This window comes from Mustela lutreola, chromosome 4 (genome assembly GCF_030435805.1).
Source record: "Mustela lutreola isolate mMusLut2 chromosome 4, mMusLut2.pri, whole genome shotgun sequence".
In the NCBI taxonomy this organism is placed as follows: domain Eukaryota; kingdom Metazoa; phylum Chordata; class Mammalia; order Carnivora; family Mustelidae; genus Mustela; species Mustela lutreola.
In genome coordinates this window covers 183,397,697-183,421,646 of record NC_081293.1, presented here as the reverse complement: position 1 = coordinate 183,421,646, position 23,950 = coordinate 183,397,697, and the positions used below count along the sequence as shown (strand labels likewise).

Sequence of the window (23,950 nt, the reverse complement as noted above, 5' to 3'; positions counted from 1 at the left end):
TCTAGTTTCTTTAAGATTGACATTTAAAAGCCGCCTGAACCACACAATTTAGAACTTAATCATATATTGTCTTGAAATGTCAGTGCTGTTAAAAATAATATTAGTTTGATCTCTACTAGGAAGCAATCTAAGAATAAGTACCATCTTACACTTTTTCTTTATTTCCTGCATTATAGAGGTTGCTCAATTCCAATGACAGGAATAAGGCACTTTTTATCTAAAAAGAAAATCAGCTGGCTTTCAAAATAAAGTTGTGTGTTTAACTTAGAACATGTAACTCCTAACCATGTGTTACATATTCCAAAGAAAACTTTCTAAAGAGAGGAATACCCTGTTTGTGAAAATAGATAATTAACCAAGACGATGCCTTTAGGAGAGAATACTTGCTTCAATACATGTTTAGAAGCTTACTAACTTATATGTTTAAGATTAATTTTCCTTAGAAATGTTATTAAAATACTTACAACAGGAAAAAAAAAATTAAGAGATTTTCTGGACGCTTTATCAGTAGCCCAGAAGTTAATCACTAAGTTTGGAGAAATGACTTTTTAATTAACAGAAAATGTAATGTTTGAAATACACACTTTCAAATTTATTTTTTTCTTCTTTTTTTTATTTATTTGACAGAGAGAAATCACAAGTAGGCAGAGAGGCAGGTAGAGAGAGGGGGAAGCAGGCTCCCTGCTGAGCAGAGAGCCCAACTCGGGACTCGATCCCAGGACCCTGAGATCATGACCTGAGCCAAAGGCAGCGACTTAACCCACTGAGCCACCCAGGCATCCTTCATGGTGATTTTTATACTCTCACAGCCCGCTACAGATTTTTCTTAGTGATTTATGTTAGGGTCTTTTAAAGCCTCATTCCTATTTATGGTTTATTCTCCTCTCGGAAAAGGTGACGATCCACTCCAGGTATATGTGTCATGATAAACCTACAGGCATACAGAGGGTGGACACACGTGGACTTTACAGAGTGGAAAGGAGACTGACGAACAGCTAGCCCTTGTAAGGTACTTTTCACCTGGAAGAAAAAGACATGTGATCTACAGAACTCAACCAGTCTCTCAAGACAGAGTTTAAAAACGGACATGTGTTTCAAATGTCCATATACTGCCCATTTGCCCAGAGTAAACACAAAGGCCAGCAGTTCACACATGGAACATTTTGTTGGCTGTTCTGTCATTATTGCTAAGAACATGTTTCCACAGTGTACATTTGTTAGACTGTCAGTCGCTGTCAGTAACCCATAATGGTGGAGAGTCAAAGCCATCTGGTTAAAAATAACTTTTAGAAGGAAAAGAACTATTATCCACCCTCCGGGGCACGAGCTATTCTGGACATGGGACACAAGCAGAGAGCTGACGGGGTTGGGGTGTGGCGGTGGCAGTGGCTGCTTGGGCTGACACTGCTTCACACTCTATGCCTGGGCTGTGGTACTGGGCCACCTCTGTGGTCCCCAGCGTTCTCCTCAGACACAGCACGTACTGCTTCGCATCACTGTAAATGACTCTTCCCTATATTTCTTAGGCCCCAGGGTACCCACTGCCTCACATTTTAACATATCTAAAATAGTGACAACGGCTCACAAAATAATTATCTACAGTTGTTTTATATAAAAGATATACACATTTAAGTACTTTTCCTTTACCTTCCTAACCTTACATTTCTTAGTATCTTAGCATTAAGGACCCTGCTGTAACGTCTATTGCTAATGAAGCTCTATTCCTCTTCCCTCCTCTCTGCTCTTCTCCCCCCACCTCGCCCCTTCCTATGTCTTCAGCTGTTCTTCATGTACTTCTTTTTCACGGCGAACGCTGGGTTGTTCAACAAATCAAATGCATTGGACTAATTACCAGACCCTCACCTCTTCTCAGTAGGCAAAAGCTTAAAAGCAACACAGCAATGGGAATACAATTAACATTACAGAACTGTACACTTTAACATGGTTAAGATGGTACATTTTATGTTATATGTCTTTTAATGATTACAATTTAAATAAAAAGAAGAGCAAGGCACACGGTCTCTCTGGAGTCGTCCTGTTACACAGTTATGTCTTCTCAACTCAGAATCATTGACTTTGTTCCATCACCATCGGTCAGCTACAGGCTAAGCACGTCTACCCTAGTGACACACTGTTAACCAACATCTGGAGACCCGAACTGAAGAAACATCAGAACAGGGGGTCCATCTTGACCCTCATACAGCAGTTCACTGAGGGGCAACTGTCCATTCAAACCCCTCAATAAATGCCTGTGACTCTTTCTCCGTCTCCAGGTCTTAAATAAAATATGACTGGGCATGAGGGAGAATATACCAATAGGCAAAAAAAAAAAAAGAATGAGGTTCAAGAGTATGAGTCTATCAAATGAAAAAAGAAAAATTCATCTGGCCAAGAATGCAAGAAAGAAAATTAATAAGTAAAATGCTAGCAAGTTACCTGAGTTAATAAATATTCAATTAATCTGTGTTGAACATATACATTTATAATCCCCTTTGAAGCTAATGAAAATAAGATTAATAGAGGTTCATGACCTAAGTTGCAAGTCAATACAAAATCTGGAAGAGGAAAGGAGAAACAAACATCAGACTTTCAAGTTACCATGTTAAGTTGGTATCAGACTCTAGCACCCCACACAGTCTTTCCCATATTTGCACTAAAATATCCACGAGTGCGAAAGAAGGCCAAAAACCAGCTCACCGTGCTCAAACTCTGGCCCACACACAACTACTGCCAAAACCATTAAAGAACTTGCGCGAATACAAGGCTGAGGGAATGGGGTTAAAACCCACACCTTTTTTGTTTACACTTAATGGTTTACCTGCGACACCCCTGGAAGCAAAGTTAGTCTGCTCGCCTGGGAGTGGGTACAAAAAGCCCTCCCTCCTCTTCCACTGTCCATAGTCTCCAAATCAAACACAACTGAGCAACACTGATGATTACACCGACAATGACTTGAGGCAGCAGCCCTCCCGCTACCGCCTCATTAGCAGCACGTCTTATCCTACAACCATTAGAAAGACCCCTTCAGCACGTGCACCTGAATGTTTATGGCAGCAATGTTCAGAATAGCCAAACTATGGAAAGAGCCTAGATGTCCATCAACAGATGAATGGATAAAGAAGGTGTGGTATGTAACACCACGTAGCCATCAAAAGAAACAAAATCTTGCCATTTGCAAGGACATGGATGGAACTAGAGTGTATGCTAAGCGAAATAAGTCAATCAGAGAAAGACGATTATCACATGATCTCACTGATAGGAGGAACTTCAGAAACAAGACAGAGGATCCTAGGGGAAGGAGGGAAAAATGAAACAAGATGAAACCAGACAGGGAGACAAATCCTAAGAGACTCTTAATCTCAGGAAACAAACTAAGGGTTGCTGGAGGGGAAGGAGGTGGGAGAGATATGGGGTGGCTGGGTGATGGACATTGGGGAGGTATATGCTATGGGAGGGGGGAGAGCCTTTCCCATGATGCAAGCTGCCAGCAAGTAGGAGAGGCCTAGCATGGGGCTCTGTCAAATAAAATCCTCTTAGGTAAAAGATGAGAGATAAGAGCAAAAATAATCATGGAAAATGCATTTCTGTTTATTTTCATAGGCCATCTATTCTCTACATATCAGGGAGTCAAGCAGAAATGAAGGCTGAAGATTCCATCTCCAGGAAATAGATTTGCATTATATAAAAACCAGGAACTGAGCTTGCAGATAGACACATGACACTGATTTTTAGCGGTAAACCCCAGAAAATGATTTCATTAGCACACAAATGTTTTAGTAATAAGCTCAAAAGCAGTCTTCATATTCCAATTGTCGGCACAGGTCTAGGAGGATTTCCTCTCCTTCGGGAGTGAGTAAATGGGAAAAAGAAAAAGTGAGCAAGAAAAATTTCAAGAAACTAGAAACGACAAAATGTCAATAAATTCTGCCATGTCCGGTAGCATACAAGAAGAACACATGGCCTCTTGTAACAATAAAAGGAATCTTTGAAAACAGGCTAAAAAGAAAAGACACCAGGATCAGATTAAAAAAAAAAAAAATGGACAAAGGAAAGATAAGAATTGCAAGGAAAACAGAAATGTTCTAACAAGAGAGAAACTTACAGTAAGTGCAGCAGGTTAATAATTTATATACTGTAAAGTTAAATCAGGGGTGCAAAAAACAAATTTGAGAAGTATTCCCAAATGTAGATGGAAATAACAACAAAGATTGAAAGGACTGAGAACAGATGATGGCCCTCAAGATTTAAGAACAGGGATTCAACCCAAGAATTCTAGAAATAAGACTTTTATTTTTTTATTTATTTATTTATTTTTTTTTTAGATTTTATTTATTTATTTGACAGACAGATCACGAGTAGGCAGAGAGGCAGGCAGAGAGAGAGAGAGGAGGAAGCAGGCTCCCTGCTGAGCAGAGAGCCCGATGCGGGACTCGATCCCAGGACCCTGAGATCATGACCTGAGCCGAAGGCAGCGGCTTAACCCACTGAGCCACCCAGGCGCCCTAGAAATAAGACTTTTAAAAAAAAATCATGTACACACACATATGTACACACACATACACAGAAACAACACATACACCATGAGTTATACTTTCTTAAACTAGGGGAAAAATATCATATATAAAACAAAAGAATCTACCATATCTGGGGGGGGGGGGCACAAAGGGGGAGGTATGAAAATGAAATGACCCTTATCTAGTTGGATCTCATTTGTGATGTAAATGAAATTGGCCAGAATAAAGAACTTCTAAAATGAACAAAAATTGAGGATAGCTTTACACTTTCTCCAACATTATATGATAAAAGACTACCAAACACTGTCTATAGGTTTTTAAGAGAAAAGAGAGGGTCCACAACAAACAAACAAACAAACAACCTCTCATTTACAGAAACTCAAAGAACATAACTTGAGAGTCTTCAAAGAATAAGGAACCCGTGTTCTCAAGAGCACGCTGGTTCCTCAGGCTGTGCTAACAAACCGAGTGGCTTAAAACAACAGAAATTACTCTCACGGTTCTAAAGAGATCAAGTACGAAATCAAGGTGTTGGCAAGTCCACAGCTCTCTGAAGGCTCCAGGAAAGCCTACTTCTTTGGCACCTCCTAGTCTCCGGGGCGACTTGGAGAACCATCACTTTAATCTCTGCCTCCAGTGTCACATGGCATCCTTCCCATCTCTTATCTCTGTATCCAAATTTTCCCCTTAAAAGGACATTGATCTTCATTTTTTAAAAAAATATTTTATTTGTCAGAGAGAGAGAGCACACGTACAAGCAGGGGAAACAGCAGGCAGAGGGAGAACCAGACTCCCCGCTGATCAAGGAGTCCGACGTGGGCTCGATCCCAGGACCCTGGGCTCGTGACCTGAGTCGAAGGCAGATGCTTCACCAACTGAACCCCCTGGTGCCCCAGGACATGAATCTTTAGAGCAGGGCTCACCCTAATACAGTATGACTTCATTTTAACCAGATTACATCTGCAAAGACTTTACTTCCAAATCCGGTCACATTCACAGGTAGCAGCAGCAGGACTAGAACCTATCTTTTTGGAGTACACAATTCTACCCTCGATGTCACGGAGGGGTAAGGAGAGGGAGGGACTCAAGTACTCTAGGCTACCGAAGATTAATCGAAATTAGGACTCAGGACACAAGGAAGTCACGACACAAAGGACTGCTGGTCTTTCCCAGCCTTAACATTAAGAAAGGAACTGGACTGAGAGCAGAACACAGTGGGCACTGTGGGCCGAGAACACTCTGCTGACCTGTGCCCTCCCTCTTCTGCCCTTTACCTACAATCACTTATTTTGACTCACCATCGAAATGTTTCAGTTAGACACTTGAAACAATAGCAGTGTTATTCTTTCTACCACTAATAATGGCTTGACTATTTTAAGCACATTTGGGACAATATTCCAGGAGAGCTACTAAATAGAAAGTATATTGTTCTCTCTAAAAAAGAATAGCTACACAGAGCAACATAATAGCCTTTTTAATTTTTTTGGCCTAGAAACTTAAGAATTTCACATTTCTGAAACTTGTACTAAATTACTTCAATCACTGCATTTTTTTTTTTTTTAAATGAACTCTTCTCTCATCTAGGTCTAGGACTATGACTGTATTATATATGCTTAAAAATAATTAGGATCTAAATTCAACTACGCTTTTAAAAAATCAAAAATAAATAATACAAATGAAAGTTAAAAATTATCCCTGGGATATAGAATTCTGGGTGATTTTTAAATTTCATATTTTATATACTTTCTCTTTCTAAACATGTCTATAATGAACATACAACTACATTTATAAGCAGAGTAAAATGGCTTATTTAAATAAGTGCATATAATTTTACATTCCCAATAGCAGGACAATTTTATGACTTAATGAAGCAAAAGTTTAAAGAAGGAAATTCACTAAAATGTAAATGACACTTATTTCTAGGTGCTGGGAACATGGAAAAATTAACTTGTTTCTGTATTTCCTAAGTTTTCTGTAATGAGCATGCCTTACTTTTGTAACATGAAATAATAATATAGGAAGAAAGTGGGGAGGGGACGTGCCCGGTGGACTCTGCAGGAAGAAAAGACTGAATCCACCTTACAGATTTCCCATCTGTAAGATCTCTGTATATATTCTGGTTGGGGAATAAGCAAGCAGAAGTCTCTGATTGCCTAAAACACTGTGTAATAGCAAGGAATCAACAGTGATGTTTTCATGCCTCAATATGCTTTAGAAAATTATATATCTTCCAGAACATAATAGTGTAGAGCCAAAATACATCTGAATATAAAAAATGATGAAATGCTTAGTTGACTAGGCCAGACTCACTTTAAAATGGGAACCGAAGCTGCCAAAGCAAACCAAAAGCTGTTTTTCTCCTTTAGTCCTTGACTTGCGGATAAAAATCCAACATTAAACCTGCCAAAATGTTCCTGGGACTTCAAAGAGCTAAATAAATCTATGTAAATTTAGAGGGAGCCTCAGGAGGACAGGTGAAAGTATCAGAAACAGAGAACTTTAGAAAGTTACGTAGTAACAAAGGCTCAGCGGGTTCAAGTGTGGAACTCTTGATTTCGGCTCAGGTCCTGGTCCTGAGTGGTGGGGTTGCTCCCTGCTCAGCATGAAGTCAGCTTGAGGTTCTCTTTCCCTCTGTTCCTCCCCTCCTCTGCCACTCTCTCTAATAAGTAAATAAATCTTAAAAAAAAAAAAAAAAAAAAAAAAAGTATTTCTTAAAAAAAGAAGCAAACAAAGTAATGCTACGGAGTCTTGGTTCTAGACTCATTCCCATTGCCAGAATGTGAGCTTCACCTCTTGACAGTTTATCACTCCACACTCTCAAAATAGTCCCAAATCAAGAATATCATCACTGCTTATCTGGGAAAAAGTAGAGGTTGTCCTTATTCCTCTCAGAATAAGGACTGGGTTCAGAGATCGAGTCCATGGCTTCTGAAATTATGTGTGAGGATGGATCGGTTCTGATACTATTATAAAGCACAAAAAGTAAAATTTTAAAAACACTAAGATAAGAATCAAAGCTCCCAATTCATTTTTATTATTCAGAAATAAAATTACTTTGTCCAATCACTAAGAGTCTCTAGATGCTTAATCCTGTTTCTGTCTTTATTTTGTCCAGGATAGGTAGTAGCGAGCATGACTTGAGAAGGGACACCCGTCTGGTCAAGACAGAAGCAAGCATGTGTTCGCTAGCTCACAGTGACCAAGCTGGAGAAGAAGCCACCTGCATTTCACAGATAAGCCTGCTTTAAAAAGCTGGGAATAACCATTCAAAATACCATCAAATCACCAGAGAGAAATTTACAGCACAAAGAATGGAGCACAAATACAAAAGCGGATCTCCCAATCCTAAAAAAAAAACTGGACAAAGTCCCCTTTTAAATAAGAAAATCATTTTATTGACAGTTTTTGGTTGTCATTCTATTGGGCTGAGGGGAGAAAAGGGTTGGTCCAGCTTAATGGTCTCGGGTACACGCAGAGAGAATGCAGAGGCCAGAGAGAGAATGTGTGCGGCATTCCCACTCACAACCAGAGAGGGAAGGCTAATCACAGTAAGGGGGAGGGCTGGCTCTGCTTGAGAGTTTAGAGACGTCTTCTTTACCATTGTCATGAGAAAGTCATCACCAGGGAATGTAAAAACTATGTTTCATTGTCCAGGTCTCGGGGGGGGGGGGGGAGCTGTGCATAGTGAGTTGCTTTAACTCCCTACCAGGATTCTAATGCACAGCCCAGGCTGAGAACCACTGAGGTAGTGGAAAAGAGCCCCAGTGCAGAAATTAAACGCCTAGTTTCTCAGACTGGCCCTAACAGTTTTTGGTTGTGTTGACCCACACAGTTCAAAGCCTTACACCAACACAACTGCAAGAGAAATCATATGTACAACTCTTTCCTAGCTCTTGAAGGTTTTAGAACCTCAGATGTGAGTTCACTGTAAAGCACTTTCACATATTCCAGCAATCCTTCTCAAATACAATATTTACTAAGAGAGAGATTTCAGGGACTCTTGATAAATCTGAAGATCAGAAACCTATGACTGCATATGCACACTTGAGTGGATTCTATAATGAGTTTAGGAAAATTTCAATTTGTCAGAATATAAGTTGAAAACTTTGAGAGATGCTGTCTTATAGAATCAAGTGTATGGAAGGAGAAACTTGGCAATCAGTACACATGATTCAGAAACATGAAAAAAAAATACGCACACAGGAAATCATAGTCATGTCCCCAAAGCTGTGCCCAGTGCTTAAAAATCTGTTCTATTTAAAATAAGATGTTTATATGCAGTTAATCTCTAGGCAAACAGACATGATTAAAAGAACCTCCAAAATGTGTGAGTTTGAGATCTCCCCAAGTTGTGTGACTTTAAAAATACAATCTATCTGCTGAGATCTCTCAATCCATCAGCCCAGACCTTCCTCGTGAGCCCCCAGATGCCAGCTCTGTATCTCATGTCTCAAAACCACCACAAACTTAATATGACCAAATAAAGCCCAAATCTCCTCTCCCTTTCCCCAATCTTAATGTGGCTCTTTCACAACATTTAGGACTCAACTCAAACGTCATCTCTTCAACAAGAGCTCAATGACCACCCTAGCCTAAGGAAGACAATTCCAGAAGAAACCACACCCTGCAGTGTTGTTCCTTCATAGTCTCTTTCCACAAGAACTAACCAGAAAGGGGTGCCTGGGTGGCTCAGTGGGTTAAGCCTCTGTCTTTGGCTCCGGTCATGATCTCAGGGTCCCAGGATCGAGCCTTGCATTGGGCTCTCTGCTCAGTGGGGAGCCTATTTCCCCCTCTCTCTCTGCCTGCCTCTCTGCCCATTTGTGATCTCTCTCTCCCTGTGTTAAATAAATAAATGAAATCTTTAAATATATATATATATATATATATATATATATATATATATATACATATATAAAAAGAACTCACCAGGAAGGAAATTATCGTCTACATGTGTGAGTTTACTGTCTCCATCTCTGGTATTCTATGCCATTCATTGCTGTAGCCCCAGCATGTAAAACAGTATCTGGTACAGAGTCAGTCCACAATAAAGATGACTCTCCAACTAACCTTGTTTGTGTCCAAATAGAGGCATTTAGGAGGAGGGAAATTCAAGAAGATTAATAGCAAAGGAAAAAACTACCCACAGATGGTCAGGCTTTTTCAAAGATTTTCTCTTTTATAGACCTGAGGCTCCATGTCCACCATATGGAGACACTCACTCTGGTACAGTCAAGTCCTTCACGCTCCACTTGCTACTTTCTGCTTTGATCCTTCCTTTCTGGTTTCCTTGGTCCATTATGCTATCTCTCGTCCAGAATCTCCCTTGTCCTATTGGATTAAAAATTCCTTTGGTCACCAGCTTGACTCCATAACTTGGCTTTTCCTGAAGACAACAACTGGACAGAACCACTGGCCAACCACCGTCAGCGAGTGAGCTTACATTCTACTCGGATGCAGCCCTGCTTCTCAGCACACCTTTTTTACCATGCTACCAGTACTCGGGGCTCCTGGGAGCAAGAGAACAGGAAGTGATCACAATTCCCTGAACCACATAGTTTCTGGGGTCTGTCATTTGTCCCTGGTCCTGACACAATGGTCAAAATAAAGAAAATACTCCATCACAAGCTTCCTTTATTCCCTTACTGTAAACACTTCTGGTAGAGTTCAAGCTTTCTGTACATGGAAGGTAACACCTCACTTCACTATGGCCTTCCACTTTAAGGGGCCATGTTCCAGCTGACCTTTCTGGGCACAGAACTTTGAGAGATAAAGATGAAGCCCCAAGGCCCATAGTAGTATGCTTGGTTCTGGCCCCTCGTTGAAGACAGGAAGATGGGGGGAATTTTCCTGAAGGCCAACTAGTCATATCACCCACCAACACCCCCAGGGGGCAAGCCAACAGGCTTGCAAATGAATCTGCAGAGACAAATACTTACCCAGGGGATTGGCTGGATTCTGCACCTATAACCATGGGAAGGGTCACCGAGAAGTTTTTGATACTTCATTTCCACCACCAGAAGTGAGTGACGACTCAGGTGCAACTAATATGCACTTCACAGACCGAGGCTTTACCCACAGGCCTTTCTGATTCCATCCAAGCCTACCCAGCTGCTCTCCAAAGAGCAGAGCTGAGCCCACTACATTCAGCATTCCACATAAGAGTTTACCAAAAAGCAGGTGTGCTAATGTCCATCTTTCCCCTGGTGCTGGGTCTCTCCTGCCAGAATTTCTGCAAACCCATCCTTCTGCATCTACCACTTGCATTTCTTAACCAGTCTAGCTGGACAAATGCTTTGCCTCTGGTAGATTACCTGAGGACAAGAGCTGTGGGACACCCCCCACAAGGAAATGAATGGCTTTCGAACTAACTCCAGACCTCCTTTCCCAGCAACCATAGTTTCTCACTCCTCCACTTGCCCAAAACCCTCACCCCCAAAGACATGCACTTCCTACCATAGAGTATGTTATCATTACACTCATTTCCGATCAATGGTGCTCTCCCTTATCTTTCACTGGTCAACCGTATCAACCTTCACTACCACCCACCTACTGGACCGCGATCATCTCAAACTCCAATGGGTGTAAACCCATTCATCTGCTCTTCTTGAGAAACAGCAGTACCATCCTTTTAGTTACACAAAGCTTGGTCAGCTTTTATTTATTCCTTTCCTCAATATCCAGCCAATCTTCAAGTCCCTCAAATGCCTTCTCCTTGTATCAAAATCTATTTACTTCCATCCTGTCCATATTTCACTTTGTCCACTAACCCTTCGATCACAAACCCCTCCTTATCTAATAGGTTCTCTCCTTGAGCTGTATAAATAGGCTCCAATCCCATCTCGAGCTCCCCTGCGTCCATCTGCCACCCCCACTACGCTGAGGAATCCCTCCTGTTTCCAAAGCACTTCCGGACTGTTCCAGCACTTAGCACATCATGTTGTCACAATTTATGTGACTGACTGCCCACCACTGAGGGCTCTTTAAAGCAGAGGTTCCAGGTTTTCGACTTCAAATCTCCACAGTATTATAAATTTCAATAAATGTTTATCAAGAGAATAAATCCTCCCTATAAATCCTCTCTAATAACTGTCCCTTTCTAGTCTCATGGTCCTTACAAAAGGGTCTTTCTAATTGGCCTTGAGTCTTATCCCCTCCAGTTCATCATTAAAACTACATCAACACATCCTTCCTAAGACAGCAATTTCATAATATCAATTCCAGAGATTTAAAAACATGTATATATGCAAGAGACACACACACACACAAACAATAAAAAAATCTCCAGTGGCTCCCACTGCTCCATGGCAGGACTCATCAGTGTCTGATCGTTAGTACTAGATCTGAAGGACCACGTGGGCGGAATTTCTCTCACAGCTTTCTAAGATGGCTTACGAGAGAACAACTCCGCCAACAGAGCTACACTCTCCCCTGCTCAGCCGCAGGCCTCTCCCCTCAAAAATTCCCTCCTCTGTACCATTCACGGGCCCTATCCCTCAGAGGATGGATTAGAGCTTTACACGGAATGATAAATGCTTCTTTAAGATGTTAGAAACTCTTGCTCCAGAAAATATAAAACTGAAAGTCTGTAGCTGGGATTTCTAGGCCCTCTGCGATCAGCCCCAACCTACTGACCGGGCTTGTCACTCATCCATGTCTTAGACGCACAGCCTCTGTGCCAGCTCCTGCCCTGTCGTCCCTCCCCCAACACACCCCTTGTCCTCTCCTGCCTCGACCTTTTTTGGCACTGCTTCCCCTCTGTAATGCCGCTTCCATCCTGAAGCGTTTTCCAGCCACTCCATAATTTCCCCTTCCCTTTACTTCCCCAGTACCTGGAGTCCCTATGACTGGTTTGGCACCTACCACTCCAGCTGTTCAAGTTACAACTTTTGAAATAAAAGATTTCAACCAAAATCTCCCCGTAGGACTAAAATACCTCCAGTCAGGTCATGAGCACTGATGGCCAAATGGAGCCTAAGAAGTTAATCCCGAAGCCAAAGTGCCTGAAAGGAAGAGGGAATTGAACAGGCAGCCAGGGGCGGAGATAAAGGTAGGAAGAATAACAAAGTAAAAGCCTTCATAAAAGTACCGGGTTGATTCTAGTACTTTCTGTGCATCCCTTAATATGTCACCCAGGAACAGTGAGACTCAGTAAAAGCATGAAGAGAAATAAGATAGTCCTTGTAGTTTTCAGGAACTACAGTTAACTTTTTTTTTTTTTCAAGTTTAAAAGGTAGTTGGTGTTACCGATGCAAGACCCTGGCTTGGGAATAGTTAAAATAGGGCAGGGGGGCGTGGAGGTGGTGGGTGCAGGTGTAGGAGAGGGTTGCCAGCAAGTGATTATTCGATTGAATCACTAAACTTTTTTTTTTAAATGCTTTTAAATGAACACATTTAATTAAAAGGAAAAAATAAATAAAGAGGCTCATGAGAAGCATTGTGCAAAGCTGACTTTGGTTTCTTTGAGCCGTCTGAACTGAGTGACAGATGGAAGAGTTACCCGCAGAGTTAGAGTCACCATGATTACTTTATTGTTCGAAATCTCTACACGTTCCACAATTCAACAGTGAGGCAGATGCGGGGGAAACACAGGAAGGGTCACCTGAGCTAGGAGCCAGAGAGACTCCCACTACGTCTTTGCTCCTTTTGTCTTATAGACTTTATGTCTCTTAATAAATTGTGATTCTTTCACCAGTGCCAGACCAGTGATACATCTTTTTTGGTTCCAGGTAATCATATGTCAGTAGTTAGAAGACAGCTTTGTGTAGAATCATTATCATCATAAACACACACACACAGTCAGAAGTAAAAACAATCCTGGAATCCAAATCTCCTGATATCGGTATTGTCTGACGTGCTATAAGCTCGTCAACAAAAATACTGAAGAAATGACCCAGTGTTACATGTAAATAATAGGATATCAAAAAAGTTTTTAGATGAGGAAGACATAAAGAAAACAATTCAATACACCCTAAGCATAAAAGGTCAGGGACAAAGTCACTTTTGGTCATTGTGACAATTTTGAGTGCCCAACACAGTGCCTTGCAAATAGCAGTCATTTCATAAATTAATTTGCAAACAAACATTTGGAGACGAAAATCTGGCTGTTGAACTTAGAGTCAAGGCTGGCAGCCTAGAACCCAGCCAGCAGGCCGCAGCAACAGTACACAGCAGCAGAGCCGGTGGATCACATCATCAAAACCTCTTGGATGCCTCCTAAAAAGGCAGTCATCTAGGCTCTTCACTGGCTAAATGTATTAGAATTTCTGGGCTCAGGACCCAGGAATCTCAACTTCCAACAAGCATTCCAAGGGGATTCTCCCTGCCTCAAGGCTTGAGATCCTGAGTGTATGAGAAATTAATGACCTGCATTGGAGGCGAGGGAAAGAAAGGAGCAGCACAGAAATCAAAATTTAAATCTAAAGAACATATGGTATTACAGAGAGAAGAGACAGAACATGAGCGATGGAGAGGATAAAAATAAGGGGAAGTTAGTTATCAACTAAGGTAAGAACCATTTAAATATAAATGTACAAACATTAAAGAAGCAGCTCTGAGGAGCCCTGGGATGAAGGATTAATTCCATTAGTGTGCAAGAGGCCAGGAGGACCAGAAGAGACATCATTAGGATAATTAAATAATTAACACACATAGGATTAAAATTCCTCTTGGGGAAAATGATAATGAACAAGAAACACCTAATGTAGTTTCACAAATGACTCTTCAAATATCTACAGACAAAGACAGATCTGAACTAAATATGGAGGAAAGTGTAAAGTATCTTGCTACAGTCAGCTAAAACTTACAAAAGAGTCAGAGGTAGCAAATTAATTCATGCTACTCAAATAAGTCAGACATGAGAAGATGAGCTTTTAAAATCACCAAGGGTGGGGGGTGGGGAGGAAGATGGGGGAGGGGGGAGAAAAATGCTGCTAAAAATGGAGTAGGGGATGGAATTAATGAAGACTAAACCAGCTCAGAAACTGAACTAATTCCTTTTAATATGTCTTTGACAAGAAAAATGAAGAAGACATATTTGTATAATTAGAGAGAATGAAGACTTTGCAGAAATAGCGGCTGACAAAAAGCAGATGGGGAACACTTGACAAAACTGAACTCCAGTCGATCGGCAGACCTGCATGATGGGAAGCGAGGCCTCTTAAGGGAATTCACTCACATACTTGAGGAGTCATTTACAATCGTTAGGGAAAGATCACAGAAAAATGGGGAAACAGAAGATCTGAAGGCAAAAAAATTCCAACAAAACATCCTATCAATCTTAAAATGGTTACAAGGAAAGATGATGGCAAATGTTAGTGGTAAAAGCAGTGACATTTCCTCCCGTTCAGACTGCGGGCTCCATGAGGCCAGAGACGTTCTTCTTCACTGTGCGACATGAGCACCAAGTTCAGAGCAACAGCAACAGCAAGTGATCACCAGATAGCAGAACGTGTATAAAGACAATGGTACCAAACTTCTGCCTTTCTTCTGAGCAGAAAATTGCACCACAGAGGAGGTGATATGCCCATTTTTTTCTCTTGTGTGTGAAATAATGTAATAGGAAAAGGCAGAATACATGAACATCTGGTAGCCAATTAAATCATAAACCATGGTCAGAATAAAACCCTAAACACTCTAGAAAGATAGAGTAAATCTGAGAAACTATAAAATAAAAGCAAAAAAATAAAAATAAAAATACAATATATACCATAAATTTGAGCAAATATTCTCAGTGCTTTCTTTACAAAGAAATCCTCCAAGGTATTTGGAGAGCATACTAAGCTCAAAGAGAGGCCAAAAGTAAACAGAAACTGTAAAATCTACCTTTACTCTGATCGTTATAAGTCAACAAATCATGGAAGTGTCTCACACACACATTCCATCCCAACCTCTATGCAACGTCAAACACCCAAATACTTTTTCAATTAATTTATGCTCGATTTATAAACAGGGCAGACAGCAAATTTATACAAAGACATATGCTTTCAGGAGGCTGACACTAAGCTAACGGGAAACGGTCTCAAAGTTATAAACAGACTAAATGCTACATTCCCCACAAGCTAAATTAAAAGGAGGAAGACTCCATCTCTGGGCATCTTTAGGTATCTCTTTATGGAGGCTCTAGTGTATTCCATGCAAGACGTAATGAAAACAACACCCCGTTTAAGCCAAATTGAAAGCCACTGAACTCCCATACAGGAAAGGTATATGACACTTAGGAAGACTGCTTCCGTCAGAGCTCAGTCCTAGTTGTCTGATCAGGTCCTCTATGGCCTTAAGGATTAAGCTAGCTGACTATCCCTTAAGATAAGAGCTCTGTTCAGCTTTTGTTTTTGACCATATCACCTCCTCTCAGGACAAAGGAGATGAAAAGGAATAGGAAAAGGGTAATGGCCCTGATCACTGAAATGGGGGAGGGGTTTTCATCACTGCTAAGTCTTTATGCCGAGTACTATCATCTATATGAATACCAGTTAGAGTCAAATTCAAGACCTCGCTCAGAGGGCCAAGCTCCATGGGGCTGGATGGGCAGGCATAGACGGGCCAGCCGAGAGAGCAGACAGGGAGCACAAGGAAGGCCAAACCACTCTAGGTCTGACCCGTGTCATATCCTGTTTGTCTAGAGGCCAAGAAAAAAAAAAAATCTTTCAAAAACAATCAAGCTGATATAAGAGCATCGATCTCTTGAAATAACCAGCAAGGATAAATTCTATCTCCTTAAAACAAAGCGGAACAAAACACATGCAAAAAAAAAAAAGTGCTGTTTAAGAAAATTCAAAGACCCTTATTCTACCTCTAGGAGTAAAAGACTGACAAGAACAAATTAAGAGATTATTTCTATAAATTCACTGTTGTGAATAATGCTGCAACCAAAATGTCGATCGATGAATGGATAAAGAACATGAACACACACACACACACACACACACATACACACACACACAGTACAATATTATTCAGCGAGAAGAAAAAGGAAATCCTGCCATTTGCAAAACATGGGTGGACTTGGAGGGCATTATGCTAAGTGGATGTGTGGAATTTTACATGTGGAATCTTTAAAGAAAAAAAGTCAAACTCATAAAAAGGAAGAGTAAAAAAGTGGTTGCAAAGGGCTAGAGGGGATTAAGGGAATGCGGAGAGGTTGGTAAAAGGGCCCAAACTTCTAGTCATAGACGAATATGGTCAGAGGATCAAATACTTAAAAAAAGAAGAAAAGAAAAAAAGTAAGAGTTAATGGCGGGGCGGGGATGGGGGGGGTGGAGAAAATCTAAGCAAGGACTTGCCACAAAGGAAAAGAAAAAAACCAAGCACTTTAGCAAGTTTAGTTATTCGCTTATTCATTCAACACAATCCAGGTAGGCCAAGAAGCAATGGCAGAAACTTTTACCTCATCCAGATACTTCTGGAAATGAACACATTTCTAAATAATGAAGCACTGTTTTCCAAAAATGGATGTCCGTGGACCATCTAAAACTTGAGTGACAGAAATACAGATGCCTGTGACGAGGGGAGAGCATTCCATAATAAATGCGTTTGGAGTGTCATTTGACTGCTATCGTTAGCACAATATTACCTAATTTATCTGGTAACCTGGACCGCTCAGAACTTAAAGGACAGGAAAGAAAGAGACATCTCAACAGGCACACTTGACTGAAGTTATAAACCCCACTGAAGCGCTCAGGCAGTGGATGCCAGTGAGTGGTCTCCTGCTTACGGATTCTACCCGCGATTCCAGTGGCCTTGGCTCCTGCCTTGCAAGCTTACACCACAGTAGCTGGGCAGCTCAGAAGGGACAAGGAGCTTGTCTGAGACAGATATAATAAGTGTCTAGATAGGATAACCTACCAGCACACGGCAAGGGGAGAAAGACAGATGGCCTGAAAGACAGACAAGTGAGACAGAAAGGAATGTAAGTCTGGGGCTGGTTCGGAGTGCAGACAACAGTGTACGGACTTCTGGAGGGGACAAGGGGACCTCCGACACGCCCCAACGCACTGAGTCAAGGGCAGTATGCAGAGTGCGAATGAAGCATCAGTTCACCAGGTTCAAAATGACGGTCCTTCAAACCACCAAGGTAAGTCTCAATGCTCAGGATTTTGTGGCAAAAAGACCTGGAAGAGTTCAGAGCACATAACCCCAAAATATGACATTTGGGCCTATCTTGAGTGAAAGCCACGTGAAAAATAGCAAATAGAAGAAAAACACTCTGACCCTCCTTCTTTTTCTTAAGAGCAGGAGACGAAACTCCTCCATGAAAGCTTCCTCCCTCGACCAGAAGGAGAGTGACATGCTGACCGTCAAGGGCGACCCGCTGGGAGTGAAAGAACTACACACGCAAATAGGTCTCGTTAAAACGATGCTCATCTTCCTAATTTAGCCTCCTCACACAGTTCACTCCTCCACGGTTGCCTTTCTTCAACCTCATATAACAAAGTGAGTAGATTAGCCGTGCCTTTGAGCCTTTCTTTATGAGGGGTCCCATATCCTATAAAATTTCCATGAAAAACATTTGTATGCCTTTCTCCTCTTTTTTTTTTTTTTTAAATTTATTTATTTATTTGACAAAGAGAGATCACAAGTAGGCAGAGAGGCAGGCAGAGAGAGAGGAGGAAGCAGGCTCCCTGCCAAGCAGAGAGCCCGAAGCGGGACTCGATCCCAGGACCCTGAGGTCATGACCTGAGCCGAAGGCAGAGGCTTAACCCACTGAGCCACCCAGGCGCCCTGCCTTTCCCCTCTTAATCATCTTTGTCCATTTTCAAACCCAGCCAGGGACCCTAAAAAGGAAGGAAAACTTTTTCCACTCCTACACGGCTAATTTGAGAAATATATTTTATAAGCTTTTCCACTTAAAAATGTTAGAATACCACCTTTGGTACTTAAAGGAATGAGATCTTGCTTTCTGAAATATTAAGCTGCAATGAAAGTCAGGTTCCTAGACAGTGCGTAAGAAAGTAGACATTACCAATCTTCTTTTTAGAGAAAATAGGATACAATAGTTTAGAGTTTGCTTACAATAAAGCAATCATTCTCCATCAGAACTAAGACTGCCATTTAAGGAAGAAAAAAAAAAACAGTAAGGATAAAGCTTTAATTACAAAAACAAAGAGCCATATGGATTTGGCTATTATGATAGCACAATCCCAAGGTCTGTGAAATGCAACTCATTTCAGTCCTGGCACACAAGCCTTAAAAAACGGTTAAATAAGCTCAAAGTATCTTTGAGGCAACAATTGCCCACTGGGTTTCCGATTTTTTCGGCACTGAATTAAAAGTTAATAGATGTTGCAGGCAGTTCCTGTGCATCCCTTAATCTGCAACCCCCCAAACTCTGAGAAATAAAAGCAGCTCCTACCATGGCTTTGCAGTCTGGAGGGGCAGCAAAATGACATGGTGGGGGAGCTTTGAAGCTTGTTAATAACAGAAAGAGAAATAGACCATGAATGCCAGAGGGGGGAGCTCAGAGCAAAGGGAAAGATCGTGTTTATAATGGGCAAGAAAGAAATTCTGAAAACCTTCTGAGCTTTCACACAATATCCTTTTTTTCTCTTTTCAGAGTTTTCTTTTGAACCATGGGTTCCAATACCCTTTGAAATAAACAATCCCCTCCCCCACCACCACCATTTTTTTTCCTAGGTAGAGGGAAAATAAATAAAAGTACTGCCGACAGTAACCAGTTTAAACACTGGGCAGGTGTCTGAAACCTCTGCTTCAGGGAAATCTCCAGCACACAGCCTCCCCTCTCTAATCAGTTTTGTTTGCAAATGAACCTACACAGAAGGATTGGCATCTAATGATGCTGGAGGCACAGGGAAGGAATTAGCCCAAGACAATCATTATTTTAAAGAGGTGTTTGGCTTCTTCCACATTCCTTTATATGTTTACTTCTAAAGACAAAATGGAATTTTAATAGGCTCTTTCCATAATTAAAGAGACTATCTTTGCGTATTCACTGCCCTTTTCACCACTGAAAATGCAATGACTTCACCAAAGAAAGGAGCCACTGGCCATTATCTTCTCCTAGAAATAACTTCTAAGTACAGACAGGTTTGCAGAGATAGCCAGGGTCAACCAAGCACCCTTCTTCCAGCTCTGAATTGTCAGCATTCCTTTTAACTGGGTTTTCAATCCTGAACAATTTTTCAAGGACCAGAGACATGACATTGGCATTAAAACAGGTACAAACCATAAGGTATTGATTCTATAGGGAAAGTTAAGGCTCCCAAATCGTTACATAAAGGAAATCTTTATCAGGAAACGGCACCCTTTTGTATCCGTTAGCTAATGCCACAAAATTGAGTAACGAACCGCATTAAAAACTCAACAACGTACAACAATAAGCATTTCTTTCTTAATCACATATATACTGGTTATCTGAGATTTGGCAAAAGACCAAATCCAAATGCACAAGTGCATTTCAAGCCTTTGCTAGTGCCATTGTCTGCTAATGCCATTGGTCGTGGTAGGTTGACATGTCCAAGGCCAGTGTCAAAGGAAGGAGAAAGGGGTGTCCCCTCACAGAGACAGGGGTGGGATGGTGGAGTTAGAGAAAACCTATTTGCTGAACAGTCCACCACATGCTCAGATACAAGCTGCTAGAGTTGTTTTCTTGTTTTCCCACACCTGGTACCCTGCTGTTAATGGAATACCAAGGTCTGCTCACTACATCCTCTTGGTGAAAGAGACCTAGTTTTATAAGCTTGCCATTTAGAGGATCACTAGAAAATAAGAACAGGAAGCGGGGAGCCTTTAGAATTGAATTATGTGGTATTTCTGAGTATAAAAGGACACGATTAGGAATTTATTAGGAATTTTATTAGCTCCTCAGTAATCTGTTGACTAATAAATTGTCTACCTTACACCAGCATCGACACTGTTTTATACAATATTAGCTTAACATAGAAATAGCCTTCTAGGGAGCAAAATTACCAAGAACAGAGAAGGTAGAAAAGATCATGCCAAGATTTCCAACTTGGATAATGTAAGCAATGGTGGTGGCACTGGCAGAAGCTGGAAAACAGTGGAAAGCACTTAACAGTTTTACAGTAATTTTTAACAAATCTTTAAAGTAAATAACATTATAAGATAATTTTAAAAGCCTCTGATTGTCCACATACTTTTAAGAGTTAATTTGTCAACCACATAACCAGTTAAATCCTACTGGGAACAAGATGTGGGATGGAGATAGACTGGTGTGTGTGCGTGTGTGTGCATGTGTGTGTTGAATTTATATATCTATGTATATATCTATGTGTGCCTGCACAGATATATAACAAAACTTGATTAGGACAGGCCACTAAACCCCAGATTCAGTTTCCACTAACAACTATGGAATGCCTACTATGTGGACAATACAGTATCTCACAAAAGCCACCCTCTGAGGAATTACTATTATCCGTGTTTTATAAATGAGTAAAGAGAGCCTTGGTAAAGTTCTGTGACTTAACCAAGATTACTTAAGACCCCTGAGTGGCTCAGTTAGGTAAGCGTCTGCCTTCAGCTCAGGTCATGATCCTGGAGCCCTGGGATGAGTCCTGATCCCAGTATTAGGCTCCCTGCTCAGCTCAGCTGGCAATCAGTTTCTCCCTCTCCCTTACCCTCCCCCGACTCAAGCACTCTCCCTCTCTCTTGCTCTTACTCTCACTGTCTCACAAATAGATAAAATATTTTAGATAAAATAAAAGAAAAGAAAATATAAAATAAATAAGATTATTCAACAAGTTAGTCACAGAGACAGAATTGGAACAATTTCCCCCCACCACCACTCCATGTTAATACCTAAAAATGCCTTTATTTCTTAGCTTAGCCAAAAGGCAGGTTCTTTTATATTTTCCCAATCTCAATACCCAACACTACGTGAATGGACTAAACCAGAAACACAATTATTACATTAACAGCCTTATAATGCTCCCTAGGAGATATCCTACAAATATCAACAAATATAACCAGAGTTTGGGAATCTGTTAAACCTGTTACTCTAATATCAGGTATCAATCAGCTGGTGACAAGTTACAAAAAGAAAATCTCAATACTTTCAAGTACTGTCTTCATACTCTGTTTCCTGGAATGAGTTTTAACTGAAGTAATAGAACTGTTTCCCATAAACCCTTATAAAATAAAGACTTTGTCAAAAGGAAGTGAAGTATATACTCTATGTAATCAAAGGCTCTAGATTTCTACCTACAGTCTATAGCTTTTGCACAGTGATTCTCAACTTCATTAAGGGTCCAGTCTATAAACCTATCCTTCATGGCACACAACGCCACTTAACATGCAAATGTGGCTCCAAAAACACTGTCTCAGATACAGGGTAATCTATGCTTACTTACGCCATGCTACATTTAATTTATACATATATTACTCCGGAAGAGCAAAGTAGGGAGGAAGGACTGATAAAATGGATTCCTCCATCCACAAGGGTGATTAGAAAAGAAAAGAATACTAGTAAATAGATAGCGAACCTCCAGTAGCTTGTCTTACTTTTAGATAATTAGTTGTGAATTTTTTAAGGCAAGTGACTCACAAGGGAGAGTACAAATTTATTGTCTTCTACAATCTAATAATCTTGGCAGCTATGAAAGTTATCTATTTATTGATGGGCAACTGTAATTTATCTTCCGCAGGTAAAATGCAGTTATTTAAATGTTTTTCTTTTATGAACGCTGGCCTCAGCAGTAAACATGTAAATGACTTCTCAAGAACAAAAACACTCATTAAATGTCAATAAAGCCCAAAGTAAAGCTATAAACTGTCAGAAAATGCTATGAGAGGTCTGCGAGGTCAGCAATGGACCACCAAGCTCAGAGAGAAGAGTGAATTCAAGATGATTGTGATGCTAAGAGCTGGGCAGGGAAATCTGGACCCGGATTCCAGCTGTTGCTCTGCCATTAAGTCTCTGTGTGATCTTTAGAAAGTCACCTGACCTCTATGGGAATAATTTTTCTCATTAAAAAAAAAAAAAAACTAGAGTTGGATTATACTCATTTTTTCATTCAGGAACATTTACTGAGCACCTATTATTCTACAGCATTGGCCTAGGTGGAGTGGATATAGCCATGACCAAAACAGACAAGGCACCTGATCTCAGGGACCTTCCATTCCAGTGGGAAGATGGACCCATTAGAAACCCTCCAGCTCTAAAACTCTATGACCATTCAAAGCTTCAGGTCATAACTCACTCCAGTATACATGATGTTCCAAAAGGCAGGAAACAAATAGTAAACTTATTTTCAACAGTATGTCAGTTACATTTCAAACACTATGCCCAATATGGTGGGAATAAAACATGGTGCAGCCAATTTGGCATTTTGGCGGTTCCTCAAGAAATTAAACAGGGTTGCCCTATGACCTCAAAATTCCATTCCTAGGTATACTCAAATCCTAAATACATCTTCATGTAAAAACTTACACATGAATGTTCACAGCAACATAGTTCATTAACAGCCAAAAGTGGAAATAATCCGGATATGCATCAACGTACAAATAGATAAATCAAATGTCTACACAAAGGAATATCATAAAGAAATAAAAAGGAATGGTGCACTGATAATGCAATAAAATGGATGAACCCTAAAAACGATGCCAAGTGAAAGAAGCTAGTCACAAAAGATTATGTAAGATACCATTCCATGTACATGAAATGTCCAAAATAGGTAAATCCATAGAAAGAAACCAGACTGATGGTTGCCCAAAGCCTGAGAAGAAGGAACGGGAGGGAACTGCTAATGGTGAGTTACTGACAATGACTAGGTTCTTTTTTGGGGTGGGGAACATGTTCTGGGACCAGGTAGTGATGAGGGATGCCCAACCTTGTGAATATACTAAAAACTATTGAATTGTACACTTCAAAATGATGAATTTTATAGGATGTGGATTCTCTCTCAATTTTCTTAATCTTGAAAACTAAAACAATTACGGGAACCGATCCCAATATACAATAAAATCAAAGCGGCATACTGAAATACAAAGTAGATGACTTGCTAGTGAAATATTTACAATACTCAGATTAAGATTTCAAAGCAAAGGGACGCCTGGGTGGCTCAGTTGGTTAAGCGGCTGCCTTCGGCTCAGGTCATGATCCCAGCGTCCTGGGATCGAGTCCCACATCGGGCTCCTTGCTCCGCAGGGAGCCTGCTTCTCCCTCTGACTCTTCCTTCCACTCTGTCTGCCTGTGCTCGCTCTCACTCACTCTCTCTCTGACAAATAAATAAATATAATCTTTAAAAAAAAAAAAAAAAAAGATTTCAAAGCAAATTTTACATTTTGCTCATTATTTCAGGTCCAAGGCAAACACTGTTAAAGTCAATTGAAAGATATGAAAAGTCATGTTTCTATCAGTTCTCTCTCTACTATTCTACTGTAAGCCTTAACTGTTCCAGTATGCTTGCATCTAAATCAATACACTCCCTATTTCTCCTTCCTCATTGTTCTTCTAACCCATA

At 40.7% G+C, this 23,950-nt stretch overlaps 1 protein-coding gene across 3 annotated transcripts in view; it reads right to left on the bottom strand.

Moving 5' to 3' along the window:
* EXOC4 (exocyst complex component 4) overlaps positions 1-23,950 on the bottom strand; it is a 730,059-nt gene that overhangs the window by 549,217 nt on the left and 156,892 nt on the right. The window lies entirely within an intron of this gene.